The sequence below is a fragment of the Bombyx mandarina genome, chromosome 01 (assembly GCF_030267445.1).
Source record: "Bombyx mandarina strain Sakado chromosome 01, ASM3026744v2".
NCBI classification, from domain to species: Eukaryota; Metazoa; Arthropoda; class Insecta; order Lepidoptera; family Bombycidae; genus Bombyx; species Bombyx mandarina.
The window spans coordinates 6,830,794-6,849,115 of NC_143208.1; the positions used below are offsets into that span (position 1 = coordinate 6,830,794).

At 34.8% G+C, this 18,322-nt stretch overlaps 1 protein-coding gene and 2 long non-coding RNA genes across 5 annotated transcripts in view; 2 read left to right on the forward strand and 1 right to left on the reverse strand.

Annotated features, from left to right (window-relative positions):
* Positions 1-18,322, forward strand: part of LOC114244505 (homeobox protein araucan) — a 134,272-nt gene that overhangs the window by 33,705 nt on the left and 82,245 nt on the right. The gene's annotated exons all lie outside the window — the stretch shown is intronic.
* Positions 3,418-5,508, forward strand: LOC149503477 (uncharacterized). The gene is made up of 2 exons (XR_016323257.1): positions 3,418-4,867; positions 4,939-5,508. It is a non-coding gene; the product is annotated as an uncharacterized LOC149503477 (long non-coding RNA).
* On the reverse strand, positions 5,501-6,880 carry LOC149503478 (uncharacterized). 2 transcript variants are annotated; one of them, XR_016323255.1, is made up of 3 exons: positions 6,347-6,841; positions 6,016-6,263; positions 5,501-5,911 (listed from the first exon to the last, which is right to left on the reverse strand). It is a non-coding gene; the product is annotated as an uncharacterized LOC149503478 (long non-coding RNA). The 2 variants fall into 2 exon arrangements; XR_016323253.1 differs by having other exon boundaries at positions 6,016-6,880.

Consider the following 18,322-nt stretch of genomic DNA (forward strand, 5'->3'; position numbering starts at 1 on the left):
TAATAGCCCGAAGACGGCAATTCTCAACTTAATTTACAAGAACGATGACTTCAAAAATAAAATACGTAGTTGACAAAACCGGTATTTTATCTCGCGTTATTAATTTCTGTATCGACCATCAATCAACCGGAGAGATCGCGACGAATCTTAGTGAAAATCCCTTCAGTCTTTTTACAAACGTATTTTTTTTTTATCTCTAGCTTCGATGGTCGATTTTATCTCAATATGAATCCAGATAATTAAGTGATGTGACAAAAAATGGAGGCGCGATATGTTTTCGGGCCGTCGACTCTCATAATGTTTGATAGTAATGAATGAACACAGATAAGCTGAGACGAGGAGGATGGGTTCAGAGGACAGGTTGGTCCTTTCTGAATGAACATTTTCGTTGTCGCCTCGTGTTTGTGTGCGTCACTTCGGTCCTGTGTATATTCGGGTCCCATACTTGTTTTGCGTGAGCTCAAGCGTGTGTGACAAAGGTCGACGGATATCGCTTTATCGAGAAAATAAAAAGGTGACGATAATAAATCTATCGATAAGTGTTGATTTCGAAATGTGATTTGTCTAATTAAATTTCGACAAACTGTCTTAAATCTTGTTAGTACACAGTGACGACTGTATGGGTTAATAACAGTTTAGCTCAAGGAAATTTTAGTGACAAGCCTGTTTTCCGCTATCGTGCGAAAATGAAAGAAAATTCCACTAAAAGTAACTGCATTATTCATGTAAATACCATTTGCATGAACGGCACTTTGTGGAATTGCATAAAATTGGGTAGAACAACTCATTAAACAGGTTGTTTAAGACTCAAATTATACGTACAGCCCTGTGGAGTGTTAATTAGTCGGCTTTTAGTACATTGTTAAGCGATATACAATACCAATACAACTTGGTACGTAATTTAACAATTTTTTGTTTATAAAATTGTAATTTTTCGACCTGATCCGTAGAATTATTACGAGGTTGTTATAATTTGTAACGTCAGGGGAATTATTAAGTCAACGTTAAGTACAATCAAGTTAATCCGAATAAATTTGAATGCGACTGAACTGATAATAATATCGATAAGATCGACTTTTTCTTGTTTTCTTATATAGGCATACTGACAATTAATTTAAGGTATTGTTATGTGTTTGCAATGCAGTGTAACGTGCCTGCCTTTTTATTATACATATAATGGTTATTTTTCCTAAAAAAACTTTAAAAATATTAAGAAAAATCGATATGGCGGGCCCAGGCTCTTGTCTACTAGACAATGATTTTATACTCCGCTCTTAGCGGGAAAATTCGCTTCTTAGTTGCAGAATGTTATAAAATTATCGCTCACGAGCACCAAGGCGAATTTCATATTGGGAAAGGAAATATAGAAAAACTAGCCACTATTTAAAATGCAGTGCTATACTGTATTCACTACGATATTGAACTATAGCTAAGGTTGAAAATTTAGCGGATATCCGAAATGAACGAACCTAACCTGACGATGACAATTGATTAATGAGAAATACTCAACAAAGAAATCTATAAGTTTTGTTTTTATAGCATTAACAGGTGAACGAGTTCACGGCCCTCCAGGTTTTATGTGGTTACCGGTACTAACGGAAATTACTGTCGTCAATTTTAGACATGATGCTGAAGACTTCTTTGTTATTGCCTAATGGCTGATCGTACGAATCGGAACACAAGAATGATTTCCGGATGAAATATGTAAAATAATGATACCTACCCGCAAAGGCTGTATGACCGGTAATTATTACGCAAATTTACAACTATTACAAATTTGAATTCATTACAATATACGTTTTTTAATATTTCTTTCGATTCTTGCGAGTATTAGACATAATTAAAATTACTTTTACACGTTAATATCGCGTTTTGTATATCCCACAACACGACCGAGTTCACGTAAACTAAATTATTAGAAACGTCGGAACTATTATTATACATAATGTAAAGATAACAAAAAAAACTCGAAGATTAAACGTTAAAAGTAGTTTTAGTTATACAGGATGTTGTTTCTTGATCGTAGACATCAATAGTACGTTTTTTTTTAAAGATAATTTGCTAAATGTCAACAGAATTAGCACTACGATATGATCACATCGCTCGACAAGGGCTCACCGACCTTATTATCTTTTAAGTCGCAACGACTTCAATTTAACTCAATTCACTTTAATTTATTAATAGACTAGCTGACCCGGCAGTGTTTGTAGTGCCTCAATCGATAAATAAAAGACCTAAACTTTTGTATAAAATAAACATAAAACAAATAAAAGGAATCCGTCCGACGGGGGACACGTCTAAGGAAAAACAAAATTGTTTTTTTTTTTTATATAGTTCCGAGCATTTTCATATTTTTTCACCTTTTAAACCTTCTCTGGACTTCCACGAATAATTCAAGACCAAAATTAGCCAAATCGCTCCAGCCGTTCTCGAGTTTTAGCGAGACTAACGAACAGCAATTCATTTTTATATATGTCGGAGGAGAAACGCCGAAGGAATGTTTTTAAAAAGTGTGACGTCACCATTGCTGACGTCACGGTCATTAAGTTCTCGATGATGACTCATATTTGGGCTTCCAAAACAAAACTTCACGAGAACTGCGTATATTGCACGAGAAGCATAACAACGTTACAGAGAGATCCGTACTGTACTACGGCTCGGACACGAATGAATCAACGCTAGACAGCACGGCCGTATTTATAGGACTTTACACGTCAGCGTGTTGACAAGTATTAAACACGTGAGCGTGTTTACAAGATTTTAAAGTATTGAAATTACAATAAAAGGGACTGTTTAACATCAATTTCTTATCACAGTAATTAGTTGATGATCAGTAGGTAAATAGTCATATTTGCGCCGACACGGCCATACTGACAGGCGGTGCGCGCTCTGCACCGGCCTCGTTGATTCTCGTAGGTTTTTTCTTTGATTCTCATTGACCTGCAGAAATAAAAAGTTTCTCTGAGTAGCGCATCTGTTATACTTGCGTTACTTGTAACTATGTAGGTTTGAGACTTATTAATGCGATTTGATTGTAGGGTTCTCGGAGGGTATCGTAGGGTTCTCGGAGGGTATCGTAGGGTTCTCGGAGGGTATAGTAGGGTTCTCGGAGGGTATAGTAGGGTTCTCGTAGAGTTCTCGGCGGTTCTCGTAGAGTTCTCGGCGGTTCTCGTAGAGTTCTCGGCGGTTCTCGTAGAGTTCTCGGCGGTTCTCGTAGAGTTCTCGGCGGTTCTCGTAGATTTATTTAAGGTGTTCGGATAAGGATGTTGTGTAGTGTGATGTTGTGGCGTACACTGTGGTACTTATGTAGTGGGCGTACACTGTGGTACTTATGTAGTGGGCGTACACTGTGGTACTTATGTAGTGGGCGTACACTGTGGTACTTATGTAGTGGGCGTACACTGTGGTACTTATGTAGTGGGCGTACACTGTGGTACTTATGTAGTGGGCGTACACTGTGGTACTTTTGCCGAGGCGTACACTGTGGTACTTTTGCCGAGGCGTACACTGTGGTACTTATGTGGTGGAACTTTAGTAATCAAAAATAAAAACTTATCTTTGAGTGTTGATTTTGTTGCTCGACCATGCTGATTTGTGAAGTAGATGTATAGGCTCATCGGCTGTTGCTGGGGGGTAGTCTTCTTCCGCCGATACGGTTATCTGGTCACCAGGTTGTTGCTGAGCGGAGGCGGCGTGTGATCCCGCTTCTGATGTCGGAGGAGAAACGCCGAAGGAATGTTTTTAAAAAGTGTGACGTCACCATTGCTGACGTCACGGTCATTAAGTTCTCGATGATGACTCATATTTGGGCTTCCAAAACAAAACTTCACGAGAACTGCGTATATTGCACGAGAAGCATAACAACGTTACAGAGAGATCCGTACTGTACTACGGCTCGGACACGAATGACGGCCGTTTTCAATAACCTATCTATCCCTAGTTTCGGTTACTAAAGATAGACAAATCTATATTTTTGTCCTTACTTACGTTCCAATAACCAATCGACGGGCAGCAGTTCCTATCGGATTTATCTATCCATCGTCGGGAGGACGGATAGTCTGCTAAAGATAGAACGCTCATACAAATCGTGCTTACTTCCGTTTCAATATGAGTTTTAAGTAACTCTCCGGTAGGCGGCGCTATCTCTAGTATGGGCATTCGCTTATCTGTCAAAATCGGCCGGTTACATGTTTATCTTTCGAAAGTAAATCGCTATAATATAATAATTGTTTCTCTTCATATTGGCATATTGTAGCAGTGATGATAGTGATATGGAATTATTTCAAATGATAATGGATTGTGATGCAGATAGTGATAGTGAGGCCGATATCATATGGTTAGGAAAATAAAGATCGTCTGAATTACATGGCGAAGATCAATAATTACGAATTTGACTATAGATTTCTGAGCAAAGGTGTTGTGAATGAATTGATTAATTTAATGAGACCATATTTGAGTGTAACGTCAAAAAGGTAAGATAAATTTTAACCATAAAAGTACTCGTTATTACAACTTATATTTGTTTATAGCAATAGCAAAATTATACCTAATTTTTGTTGTGTTACAAAATCACACTCAACAGGAATTCTATAATACTGCTGGATTCCCATGGTGCCCTAAATGACATTCATATACTAATACAATAACCTGGTAGGCTATTTACCTTCATTCTTATTACACACTGATAACTCTACATTTTATATTTGTGTTACAGATTCAAATATAGGGAGAGGAATTTAGAAATAGAAAAAGAGTATTTTGAATGTGTAATTTGTGTGCAATGCATCATTGATGTTTCAAAATGTTGTTGCTTGATGGCCTGGGTCTACTCATGATACAACTATAATTAACCATTCCGATTGAAAAGGTATTTCTTATTTATATTACCTTATATTATTATTATTATTATATTTTTATTTATTTATATTATATATTTAGGTGTTTATATGAATTTAATATGACACTATTATAATAAATTATCTACATATCAAGAGAACATTGATAACAAGGTGGACTTGGAAATTGCTATTTGCTTGCCGATAGAGGCTATCCCCACAACCCTATCTTTTAACGTGATTAATTAACCCACATACTCAATCGGAACGATTTAAAATGAATCGCATATTAAAACAAGAAATACTATAGAGAGGTAATCTTTTTTTTTAGTTAAGAGCTTGTTATACTGTATTGTAAAATAATTTAAGCGAATAATGTATAATTTTCAGATGCATTCATGTTTGTAAAAGAAGACTCCCTGTATATCATTGAAAAGTAGATTAAAACTAGAAAATATGCAAGCTGTTATTATAGCTGCCATGCTGCATAATATCGTCAGAAGTATGAATTTAGAAGAATTAGAATCAGAAATTTCAGTCGCAGATACATTACAGGAAAATAATATAATTGTTCGTAACAATTTTTCAAAACTTACATCTGAAATACAACTATGTACTTATAAATAATTGCTTCCAAACATAATTTATAAAATAAACTCCAAAGATAATTTGACTATTTTTTATTTTCCAAAATGATAATTACATGGTAGTTAGTACATCCAAGATATTTAATTTAGAATTTGTACATATGCTTAAAAAACTATCTAACATAAAATTATTATTGCCTACTTAATTTATGAAATTTAATATTCCTTTTAAGTAATTTTTAATTTTTTAAATTATCAAAATCTAACTTAACTTTTGCTACAACAATCTCCTTTTCTTTATTTTCCAAGTCAAGTCTCTTTTTTGCTATTAGGTATTCTGCTAATGCATTGTCCCTATGCTAGCCTTGCATTTCTTTTCTTCCATCTTGTTTCCGCTTGGCTGTAAAAGTGTTAAAAATATTATATGTGACCTACAACAATGTGCATGCTTTATCCAAAATTTCATCTGCAATCCTTACCACCTCCAGCCTGTAACAAAGAGCATAATTATTTCAAATACTACGGCAACCTGAAGAAAAAATCATGTTTATCAATGTGTTATTAGAGACAAACAATCAACTAATTATACTAACCTTACTAAGGTTGTTTCTTATGTTGCCGTAGCGTTCTTTAAGTTTTCCCATTTTAGTCGAAGCTGCGATGGAGTTCGTGGGAAACGACGAATCGACGAATTAAAATCATTTACAAGGGTTTGCCAAGCCTGCTCCTTCAATTTATTGTTTGTGGCATTTGTTGCCTTATTATTGAAATGTTTTTTCGCCGCCACAAGTTCTGCTAGAATCATCGTCTCATCTTTTGTCATGGGTGCTGCCTTTCTTGACTGAAAAAGATATATTTTCTAAACTTGAACTCAAAGTTTTCAAAGTAAAATTATTATTATCAATGTAGTTCATAGATACTTACAGAATTCATTTTATTTCACTGTAGCTCTTTAATTATAAACACACTTAGAACTATAAACGAAAGTTTTAAAGCGTTTTGGAGGTAAGTCATCATCTAATATAGTAGGTAAACAATAGAAAAACAAACAAAAGAAACTGATCACTGCTTATTGGCAAACGGACTGTCAAAACGTTTCGTTTCATAATTTCGACTAGGATAAAAATAGCAATACGTCCAATTTAAAAAAATCTACATATGTTTTTATTACTTTTTGTTATAAACAAATGTGTTTATGATAGTCTACAATATGCTGGTTAAATTATAGTTATAATTTAGAATAAAATAAAATAAGTCTTGATCCTGATGTTGTTTCGTATTTGTAGTAGAACGAAACGTATCAAGAGGCTCGGATAAATCGGAGGGAAGAAGCTATCTACTGTTGGTTAAAGAGAGATAGCACTTATCCGTGATTGTGAAACGCAAACTAAGGATAGATACGTTCTTGCTGATATTCGGAGATAGCTATCTATCCGAAAACTCAGATACGTTATTGAAAACGGCCGTGAATCAACGCTAGACAGCACGGCCGTATTTATAGGACTTTACACGTCAGCGTGTTGACAAGTATTAAACACGTGAGCGTGTTTACAAGATTTTAAAGTATTGAAATTACAATAAAAGGGACTGTTTAACATCAATTTCTTATCACAGTAATTAGTTGATGATCAGTAGGTAAATAGTCATATTTGCGCCGACATATATATAGATAGATGAACAAGATAAAAAAAATATTGCTTAAGTTGAATTGTGTATAATCAGTAGTTAACATAAATTCGAATTGTCGAAGTACGTTAAGACGTTAACCAAATTAACCACAAACGGCGCGACATGAAATCATTTTGATTCGGTGACGGCTGCTCTTCGGAAGCGAATCAAACTTCGACCAAGCATCCGGCGTGACAATGTTCGTATCTATAACTAATCTCAAATTATAATTCGTCAAGGAATAGTAGAGGGAGCGTTTCTGCAAGTTTCAAGATAGACCCGCGTGCAGAGCTTCTTAATATTATAATCATATTCTAAACACAGAATACATTAGGGAGGACGGAATGTAACTTTGAACCTCAGAGAGGAGGTGTGGCGGTGGATAGCCGTTGTATATGTAGAAATATGTCTTGTACTTTATTATTTTATAATATTTGCCTCAAATTTACTGGTGGTAGGACCTCTTGTGAGTCCGCGCGTGTAGGTACCACCGCCCTGCCTATTTCTACCGTGAAGCAGTAATGCGTTTCGGTTTGAAGGGTGGGGCAGCCGTTGTAACTATAATGAGATATAAGAACTTATATCTCAAGGTCGGTGGCGCATTTACGTTGTAGATGTCCATGGGCTCCAGTAACCACTTAACACCAGGTGGGCTGTGAGCTCGTCCACCCATCTAAGGAATTATAAAAAAATCTCTGATTGTTGCAGAAGTATGTCTCGTTACATAGAGTCTGTGAGAATTTTACGTTCTTCACATACGTGATTTTACAGGTATCAAACAAAATACTAAAATCAAGGATCAACTTTTATCGGTAAGAGTTTGTCAATAAAAATGTTGTAGGTAACCGGTTCCGCAGAAAAAGTGTGAAATTGCTTTGAAATCGCGATGGAATCTTTGAGTATAAAATGCATTTATTGCTATAATGGCGCAGGTTGCCGTTCGAAGCTGCTTGGAATATTAGTAGGTTATGTCAAAGAGCGTTTATGTGTTACCAATATGAAATCTCTCTATGTTATAAAATAACCCTATTCAAATGAAAGTGAAGAATTTTTTTAAGAAACTTGAGTATTTTCACTGGTTGTCGTCGTGGCCTAATGGACAAGACGTCCGGTGCCATCGTATCCAGCGATGCACCGGTGTTCGAATCCCGTCGGCGGGTACAATTTTTTCTAATGAAATACGTACTTAACAAATGTTCACGATTGTCTGCCACGGTGAAGGCATATAACATCGTGTTATAAAAACTAAACCCGCAAAATTATAATTTGCGTAATTACTGGTGGTATATGTTGTGAGTCCGCACGGGTAGGTACCACCACCCCGCCTATTTCTGCCGTGAAGCAGTAGTGCGTTTCGGTTTGAAGGGTGGGGAACTTATATTTCAAAGTGGTTGGCGCATTTACGTCATAGATATCTATGTGCTCCAGTAACCACTTAACACCAGGTGAGCTGTGAGCTCGTCCACCCATCTAAGCAATAACAAAAAAAACTTTAAGCTTGGTTTTGGCTTCATGGTTCACAAACACTAGATTACAATTGATCCGCGTGGTTTGAAAATTAATGTCACAGAGCAACAACGCATTCCGATTTCAATGGTAGAAAAATGCATCATTCTAATATAGGCTGTCTAATATAGACTCTGGAATGGCGAAGGAATTCACATTGTGTTTTTTATTGTCTCTAGTGACCGCTTGACTCAATATATTATTGTGTATGTAGGTGATGCGTTCGCTTTTATAACAATATCATAAGTATTTACAAACCGTATTCTACTGTTTTCGTTTAAAATAAATTTTCTGTCTTACATTTGGTTTCTTCTTCTTCTTCCAGTGCCTCTTCAATCCTGAAGGTTGGCCGTTAGCTTTCTGTATTCCTTTCTGTCAGCAGCCAGCCGGAACAGCCTTTTTTAGCTCTTTACATTTGGTTTAAATGAGGGTTAATTTAAAAATAGCTATGCATCAAATTGAGTATTTATATGATTTTAAACACGCTTTCATTAGATCTATAAGAATTATGTTCGTTTGTATAAATCTTTAAACGTAATTTTCACTGACTTCAAGACAATCAATTAACATTCAATATTTGCACACGCCTCTACAGTCAAATGACAATATAATCTAAACTAACCAGTCTATACTATTATATAAATATACAGTGGTTTTTACGGATGTTCCGTTATAACTACTGAACCGTGCATCCGATTTACTTGAAACTTGGTATCTATGTAGAAAATACATGTACTTAATGGTTAGGCTAATATTTATATGAGTGTTGGACTCCCTAATAATAATTACAATAAATAATAATCTTAATTTTAGGTGCCCAGCGAAGCGGGCGAGTACGGCTAGTATTTTTATAACTTCGCTCTAATATCCTGATCAGTATTGACGGTATAAAAAATATGAAATTATTTGCTAGCTCGGTTCGCTATTCAGACCGTACAAATTTGACAACTAGATAGCTCTGATTAAGGTTGGCATATTCTTTTATTTTTATTCCGTATTATGTCCGCCCACGGAAATCATGACCGCTATACACCTTAAAACATTAAATTGAAGCCTAAACTGTATTACGCAGAGATTATGTCACCATTGAAACCGAAATTCGAGACTGGCCATTTGTGGCCAAAAAAGGCGAGATGAGTAATAATAGTGTTGGGAGTTGGGAGACAAAAGAGTTAGGATGTTATAAGCTTTAAGATTAATGTCGAACTCTTTGAGAGGAGAAAGAGGATTTAAAAATGCATAGTATTTACTAAGTAATTAGTAAATGTCTTATTTAGACTGTGAACCTTATTGGTAAACATATTTAGGATCCAAGACAACACAATTAGTCAATGACAGGATATCACTAATGTGAGAGGAATACATATTAACTAGGGTTCTAATTACAAATGAATATTTGATGTAAGGTAAACAATTAAATATACAAATGGTTTTGTAACTTAAGGAAATAAGTATTTTAAATAGTAACATTGATTTAGAACTTAAGAACTAAGAGTTAGAGCAAATTATGTGTTTATAAGAATCGATATATGACTTAGGTACTAGTCTGAGGGGCATAATAATAGGTACCTACAATACCAAGCGGGTGTACAATAGCTATACCAATAACAATATAATAACGCCGTTAGATTCCTTCTGCGACAGGTACGGAAGGAGATGCTGTGGTGCCATATAGGCCGCCAACACACAGCCGAAAATTAAATTAATAAGATTCAATGAAAATTAATGAAGTTCTATCTCGATTCATTGCACTGACGGAATTATCTGGAAGTTTGGTACACTATAAACACTAACAGTAATTAGTGAACAACGATGTTGATTACACATCAGAAAGTCCGTAAGGCCAACCTTTAAAAAGAAAATGCACTAAACATTTAATGATTCCTGCTTTGTAGATACCAAATGAAGGATTTATATTGGACAATAATATTGTTTTAACATTATTACTAGATTTCTCAAATCGAAAAACAGTAAAAGTTTACGGTCTGCGTTTTATAGCCAATACGTGAGGCCATATTAAAGTTCGAAATACTATGTGCTTTGTTTTCTGTTCATATTTCATGCTATTTTCTTTTAACGTTTAATATAATTGAATTTAATTATTCGAAGATCTTATGTTTTATTTATTTACCTAGTTATTGCTACTTATTTAGGGTTCGTGAATGAATCGTCTTCATTTATTAATACGCTTTTATTAGCTTCAGACGTAAGTATGTTAGTATGTATGTTTGTAACGGAATCTTTGAACATGATTTTGACCCCCTTCAAAACATCAGATTAACTCGAAATTTGGTATACTTATTAAGGACCGATGACAAAAAAATATTTAAAAAAAAATTGAAAAAATTTAAATTCAACTAAAAAATGAAAAATAAATAATAGTTTAAAAAAACTAACCCAATATGCTTTTATAGAAAATCCAACTAAAAAATAGTAATAATATAATATTTATAACTACTGATAATATGCACGCCACGTTTTTTTTACAATAAAATCATTTTTTCTTACACTATTTTTTATACAAATTTATTAAAATTTATTTTCTATTTTTTTGGATTTTCTATAAAAGCGTAATTGGTTAGTTTTTTAATCTATTTTTTTCCACTTAACTTCTTAATTCGTAACTCCCTATCTCATATGTCAAGTAGTGACAATATACCTCGCAGAAAATACAAACTGATGGGTAAAAGCATCTTATTTCTACCATAAAGCAATTCATTTTTATTTTCAAGAGAGCAATTGCTTTGTGGCGTTTGCGGAGGGTTTACTTTGTGGTGAGCCGTTCTATCCCAAAAGTAGGCAGAAAAAATAGAGACTAATAAATTTTTGAAAATATCGTGGTGTCAAAGAAAATGTGTTTTGGTTTTTCTACCCTTTCACATGCCACCAAGGAATAATTGTTTAACAAAAACCCAGCTTGATGTTAAGTACTCATAATTATTATATTTACTTTACCATATAAATGCGCGGTGCGTAATAATGCTAATGCGCTACCAGTTTTGTATCTCCACCCTAACAATGTAGCAAAGACAACAGAAGCTCAAGAGACGTGAATTGCTTCAAAAAGATAAGCCAGAGAACGTAAAGTCTCACCACTACCATTACATTTATTTTTCTTTGAGTATAATCTGGATCGAATTAGGATAAAAAGAATTTTTTTTAGCTGGTTTCCTCTGTGTCTCGAGCTACATTATAATTTTATGCCAATTAATTAGAAATACCTTATTTGTAAAATGCTCACATTGGAACAAATCATACATACCATATATACCGATATAATAATACAATTTAATATGTTCAAAGAAAACTGAAAATCAACGATATCTGACCTTATACATACATACCTTTCAATTCGAGTTTAAAATTCTAATGATGATCGTTTTTATTTAACCACCTATTATCATATTTAACGTTTTAAATCTAAAGAGAAGGTTTCGATAAGAGCATAGATGCAAGAGAGTAATTGCTAACCCCAGATTAGCCCTAGCAAGAGCAGTGCTTCGCAGAATTTCCCACGGGATCCGATTCGCAACCCACTAAGAAGATCCGGCGAGAAACTCAGTGGACTGTGTCTATGGGATTTTAGTCATTATAATAGAAAAAAAAACCCACACCAGTCACGATTTTAAACAAAATTTAAAATCGCCTTTCCCTCGCAAAATTTAGATAGCAACGAAATTCATAAGTCGATATAGTTTAATGATATTACACAGAAAATTCAAAGTGCGTTCATTTACCTGCGTAGTACCTATGTAAACAAGAGCCGGATTACTTCCTTAATCTGTTTGAATAGTCTACCCTGCATAGTATTCATGAATGCGTGCTGTACAAATACAAGCCCAATAACCCTCATTTCGATAGATGTTGGCTATACACCCACGTTCATCTATGTTATTATATTAAGTGTGTGAATGGAATAATTTCGGAGGTATCTGTTCTGTTACTATTCATTCTATGGAATTTTGGGTAGAAAATATTAGTCTTTTAAAATAATTTGTATTTTCCTGAGATAAAGTATTACTATTGTCTCTCACAGTTCGATAAACTACAAGTCCTATAGCAATTGTTACTATGACAGGTTTTGTTGTGTATATGCATTGATACAATATACATATATGAGGGTAGACGAATTTTTTTTTTCTGGATAGGATTCTCGTAAAATCAGTTCTTAGTGAGCGCCCACATTTCAAAAGGATTCATAATTTAGCTATACAGTTGCACCGCTGTTAGAATCCCGTAGGCAGGTGTAATTTTTTCCAAGAAAATACTTAACACCTTTTCATCGTGTAATTAAAATCAAATCAGTACAAAGTCCTTTTTTTATTTTCTGTACGGGCTGGGCTCCGAAGCTCTTACGAGGTTCCCGCGCCTAAGGTGGTACGCAAGTTTTCTAGGACTCGTTGGCCTTTTAATTTGGTTTGGATTGTAAATACCGGTCCGGAGTAGGTAGAGGTCTACCCACTAAAGCAGACCTGCAATGCGTTTCGTATATAGAATAGCCGTTATACAACAGAATTGCAATGTCAATCTCATGAAGTTGGGTTATAGACGGTACCGATATTCAGATTGTAATTCCTTTTTTATTTTGAGGTGGGTGGACGAGCTTACGGCCTACCTGATGTTAAGTGGTTACCAGAGCCCATAGACATCTACAAAGTGAATGCCGGAACCTTGTGATATAAGTTCTAAGGTCTCAGTATAGTTACAACAACTGCCCCACCCTACAAACCGAAACGCATTACTGTTTCACGGTAGAAATAGGCATGGTGGTGGCACCTACCCGTGCGACCTCACAAGAGGTCCTACCACTAACGTCTATGGGTAAAGGACTGGTAAACCACTTAGTTGCTCTTGTAACTTAGATACCGTCTCTTGAGCTGTAGGTATGAGGTTGAGCGTTGTCCTGTAGGAGCAGCGGGAACGAGGGAAACAAGGCTGGTCGTAGATTCGCGAGCTTCTCCATCACTCTGTCTAGTTCCTCACAGTACACATCCGCAGTAATTCTGGTGCCATTTGGTAAGAATCTGTGATGAATTATACTGGCAGTAGATTAGACGGTGACTATGACTTGTTAGCGGTAAGTTTTCGTTTGGCACATTTCCTAGGTGCTAAACCATGGTTAAAAAATCAATTTTTCATTACAATTGACAATACGGTTCAAAATCCCATCATTTCTGTATCAGTTAAGCAACGCGAGGAATATCATATAACATTAGTTATTGTTCACTCAGTAGGTACACGTCATTAATACTGTGAAACGTTTCTACAGCATTGTGATCGCGATGGAATTCGCGTTGATTAAGAAAATACAATTGTAGTGAAAACAAAACTAATAAATAGACAAAAAACAAAATAATCCCACATTTTTTTAAATAAACTTCATTTGTATTTAGAGTTTATTGCCTCATTATATACACACATTATATACATAAATTACGATTCTAATAGCCAGTCTGGTAAAACGGTAACTTCGTAGATAATGACCTATTATTACAGTACACTCAACGTACGATAGGTAGGTTAGAAATTAATGTTTTTCATACTATTAGTGATAGTCAGAGTATGATCGAGTTCTACTCGATGGATTATATTTTAGAGCTGTCTATCGGATAAACATTTAAAAATAAATATTTTAAATAATAAATTCTAACATTAGTTTTAGTTCATGGATGCATCTAATCAAATAATGCGGAAATGTCTTCCGGCAAAAGTTCCCCTATCAAACCTTTAGCAACAGTTTACAATTCTGAATTTCTAATGTTTTAGAATGTAAGGTCTTTTAAATAATTGCTTTGTTTTACTGTTTCAAGGTTTTGTGCGTGAAATTCTAATTTACATACATACTGGCTTCGTTTTAAAATGTAGGTAAACAAATTAGAAGATTGCCTATTCATTTTTCTAATTATAATGTTTCATTTAACAATCAAAATAATATTTTGAGGTTTTCATTTTTATAAAAAAAATAAAAAACTCTGTTACGTTTCCATTACCTATCGTTTGATATGATCATCCTAAAATTTAATCAGTAACACTTTAGATCGTTCCACTTTTGATAATTGAACAACGAAATACCATTAGCTTATTTGTGATGTTTTATTAAACAACAAAATACTTAGGAAAAACGGGAACTGTAAAATTCAACGCTAACAACTTTACTTTAGGTACGCCGAATATTTTTGAACAGTATCAGTTCATATCGCGGGAGCGCATTTGTAGCGTAAGGCTGAGTTTACACGGCATTATTCTGCACGTTTTCTTTGTATTCGTTATTATATTATATAGCCCGGGTGTTCATACGGTAGATTTTCATTCGTGTAAAAACGAACGTGTGAACGAGACAGAGCTATACTATGCGCCACTGCAACGTTAAAATTCATTCGATTTGCTTGAAGTCCGTTGAGTATCTATATATTAATAAGTGAAGCAAAAACTTTGTATCCCTTTTTACGAAAATTGCGCGGACGGAGGAGTATGAAATTTCCCACACTTATAGAGATTATAGAGAATAAGTGCACAATGCTAATATTTTTTTTAAATAATGCATAAAAGATACATTAAATCAATAAAGAAAACATTACACACACTACCGTGTATTTGACACAGACACGCATGCATACTATTTGTTTATTCTCAAACTTTTCATTGCAGTCTGTCAGTTATAGTGTGTCAAATTGAGAATAGATTAAATACTGTTTTCTCTTTATTAATATTTGTCTAAAGTGTAGTCTTGACGAAATATTTTACATTGGTGGTTTTTGGGGGTTTAACGCATAATCGGCGTACGATTTTTTACAGTACAAACGACTTGTGAATGGTTATACGTACGATTAATGTGCCACTATTCATTCGTTAAGACGTATACTGCAAATAAACGTGCCGTAAAATTATGCCGTGTGAACCGAACCTAACACGAATCGCAATAACGTGCCGCGTTATCCCCTCGAACACGATAGTAGTGGATCGATCGGCTAATAACAGAGTACCTACACACGAGACAAGTCGACAATCACGGCCACGTGTGGAGCTTCCCACAGTTACTCGTGACATGTAAATGCATTCTGTGAAATTCGTCTTGAAAACCTCTTAGCGCCTGAACCTTGTACGTCGAACTCCTTGCTCGCGTGTGCAACTACAACATCGATCCCAACTCACTTTAAAATTTCACGTGTTCGATTGTGAAAACTTAAATTCGCACCTACATTTTGCGTCTTCTACAGAGCACTCGTGTTTATTACGAATGAAAGTTAATTCCTAACTCTAAAAGAACATCACTACCTACATAGTATAAAACAAAGTCGCTTTTTCTGTCCCTATATCCCTATGTATGCTTAAATCTTTAAAACTACGCAACGGATTTTGATGCTATTTTTTTTTAATAGATAGAGTGATTGAAGAGGAAGGTTTATATTATGTATAATAACATTCATTAAATAGTGGAGAAATCAATAATAAATTACAGTTTCCGAAGCGAAGCGAGGGCGGGTCGTTAGTCTATGATAAATTATAAAACATTGTAATGAAAATTTCTCAACAAAAAAAAGGTTCTAATAAATATTTGTTTTTCGAAAACCGCTCTCAAGTTTACACGGAAATTAGCGAAATTACGACCGATGTCGTGTCGAACTCCAATGTAAGTTATAATTGTCACGGCAATATTATTTTTAACTAGGCCCCGCAGCCTTTTATGATACCATGTCATTATTATTTATTAATTAGCAACAAAACCTTTAAATAAAATTGATGTAAGTTAACGCTGGCTTCGTGATAAAGTAGATTTAACTCATCATTGCCTATTTTACAAAGCACTTAAATTTTATCATTTATTTGTGCTGCCATTTTGTTGGTTTTCTTTTTATAATATCCGCCTAGAATATAGTTTTTTTGTTTGTTACAAATTTACGAGTAACGGATAACAGTCAACCTTTCTCTGCGCCGAAACCTCGCGTGCTACCTACGGCTACACGCATTAATTAAAAAAGAAAAAAAAAAAAACTCATTTTTGAGCGCGATAAACCAACGAAAACGTCTGTAAACATATTTGACACGTGTAGAACAGTTACAAAGTACAAGTGTGCGGATAAGAGGTTTCCGGCACATCCGGTTGACTTGTCCGACGATTTTTTCAAGTGACGCCGCCTGATTAGATCGGCAGTCCTTGAGCAAATTAACAGGGATTTTAGAGACAGATGCGTTACGTTTTTGCCTTTGCTTGTTTATGACTACTGACTATTAATAATAAGATAAGAAAGTTAAGTAGTTTCTGAAAATAATAATTTTTTTTTTTGTTACTTCTATGAACACATTTAAACTCTATTGGCTACGTAATTATTATAATCAATATTTTTTTTATTTTTATTAAAAGCAAATGGACATATTATATTATCTATTATTCATAGTTTTACGAATGAGAAGCGCAAAGAGCAGCTGACTCTGTGAATGGGTTGCGTTTATATAAGAAGTAAGACGAATATTTTTTTTACGTTCATTGTGATTAATCCTAGCCAAAACAATGCGGCTACTGGTTGTCCAATGAATTGTTGTATTACGTGCATTATAGTAACGATATTATAGTAAAGTATATCTTGTATCATTCACTTCTCTTGTCCTTCTGTCTTGTCTGTCCTTCTTCAAACGAGGCTTATGGAGAGTATTAAGCGGTAGGCAGCGGCTTGGCTCTGCCCCTGGCATTGCTGAAGTCCATGGGCGACGGTAACCACTCACCATCAGGTGGGCCGTATGCCCGTCTGCCTACAAAGGAAATAAAAAAAAAATAAAAAAAAAACTTCATCAACGAGGGTTAACTGGAAGAGAATGCCTGCATGGCGCTAAGTTCGCCTTTGTACACTATTTTGTGCAATAAAGAATTTTCATTCATTCATTCATATATAAAGTATGATAGATTACCAGTACTATCTATCACCTAGCTTCATTCATCGGAAACATTGTTTCTCTATACCGAGATATCTATTTACGCTATTGTTATTTATTTATTTATTTATTAGCGAATTTTTAATCTCATCATTGCTTTTATTTAACTATAATTGGTCACGTGAATCTAATTTTAGTTTTATAGGGAAGTACTATCCTACGAGAGCTTACTTGTAAAAACAAAGTTCTGAGTCAGCATTAACTCGATATCAAGATAACTGCTTGGCACATTTAAAGAGTGCGATGTTAATTATATCAGATTATATTGACTTCCATACTTTGAGGAGTATTTTAAAATTTTGCTTCCCTACTGTAATTTTCGTGAAAGCACCTTAACTCCTACGCTTTAAGGTTCACATTACGTTCACTTGTAAAGTTATCCTAGTCGTTCGGTGATTAATGAACGCGAGAGTATTAACGAAGAAAAAAATAGTGTTTTGTTTTTAGATAATGAGCGTTAACTTGATAAATAATTAATGTGTCCGAAGCAAAGATCCTACGAGAGATAACAGCTGCTTTGATAAATTAATAATGAAAAGTTTTGAGGCTCCAGGGTTCTACGTAGTTTTGTTCAAGAAATTGAAGATTGTCATTTCACCTGATAGCCACAAACGTTATGACGTATTTTGAATTTAAATGACCTCAACCGACTAAACTAAGACATTTCAAGTAGGAACTAAGAAGCAGATGATCGAACATCGGTTTTGGATACACGAATAGAGGGCTTTAATACCCTACCTTAGCTGATAGCCTTGAGAGGCTATTTCAGCTTCACCCTAACGTGTGTAGGTGAGCTCA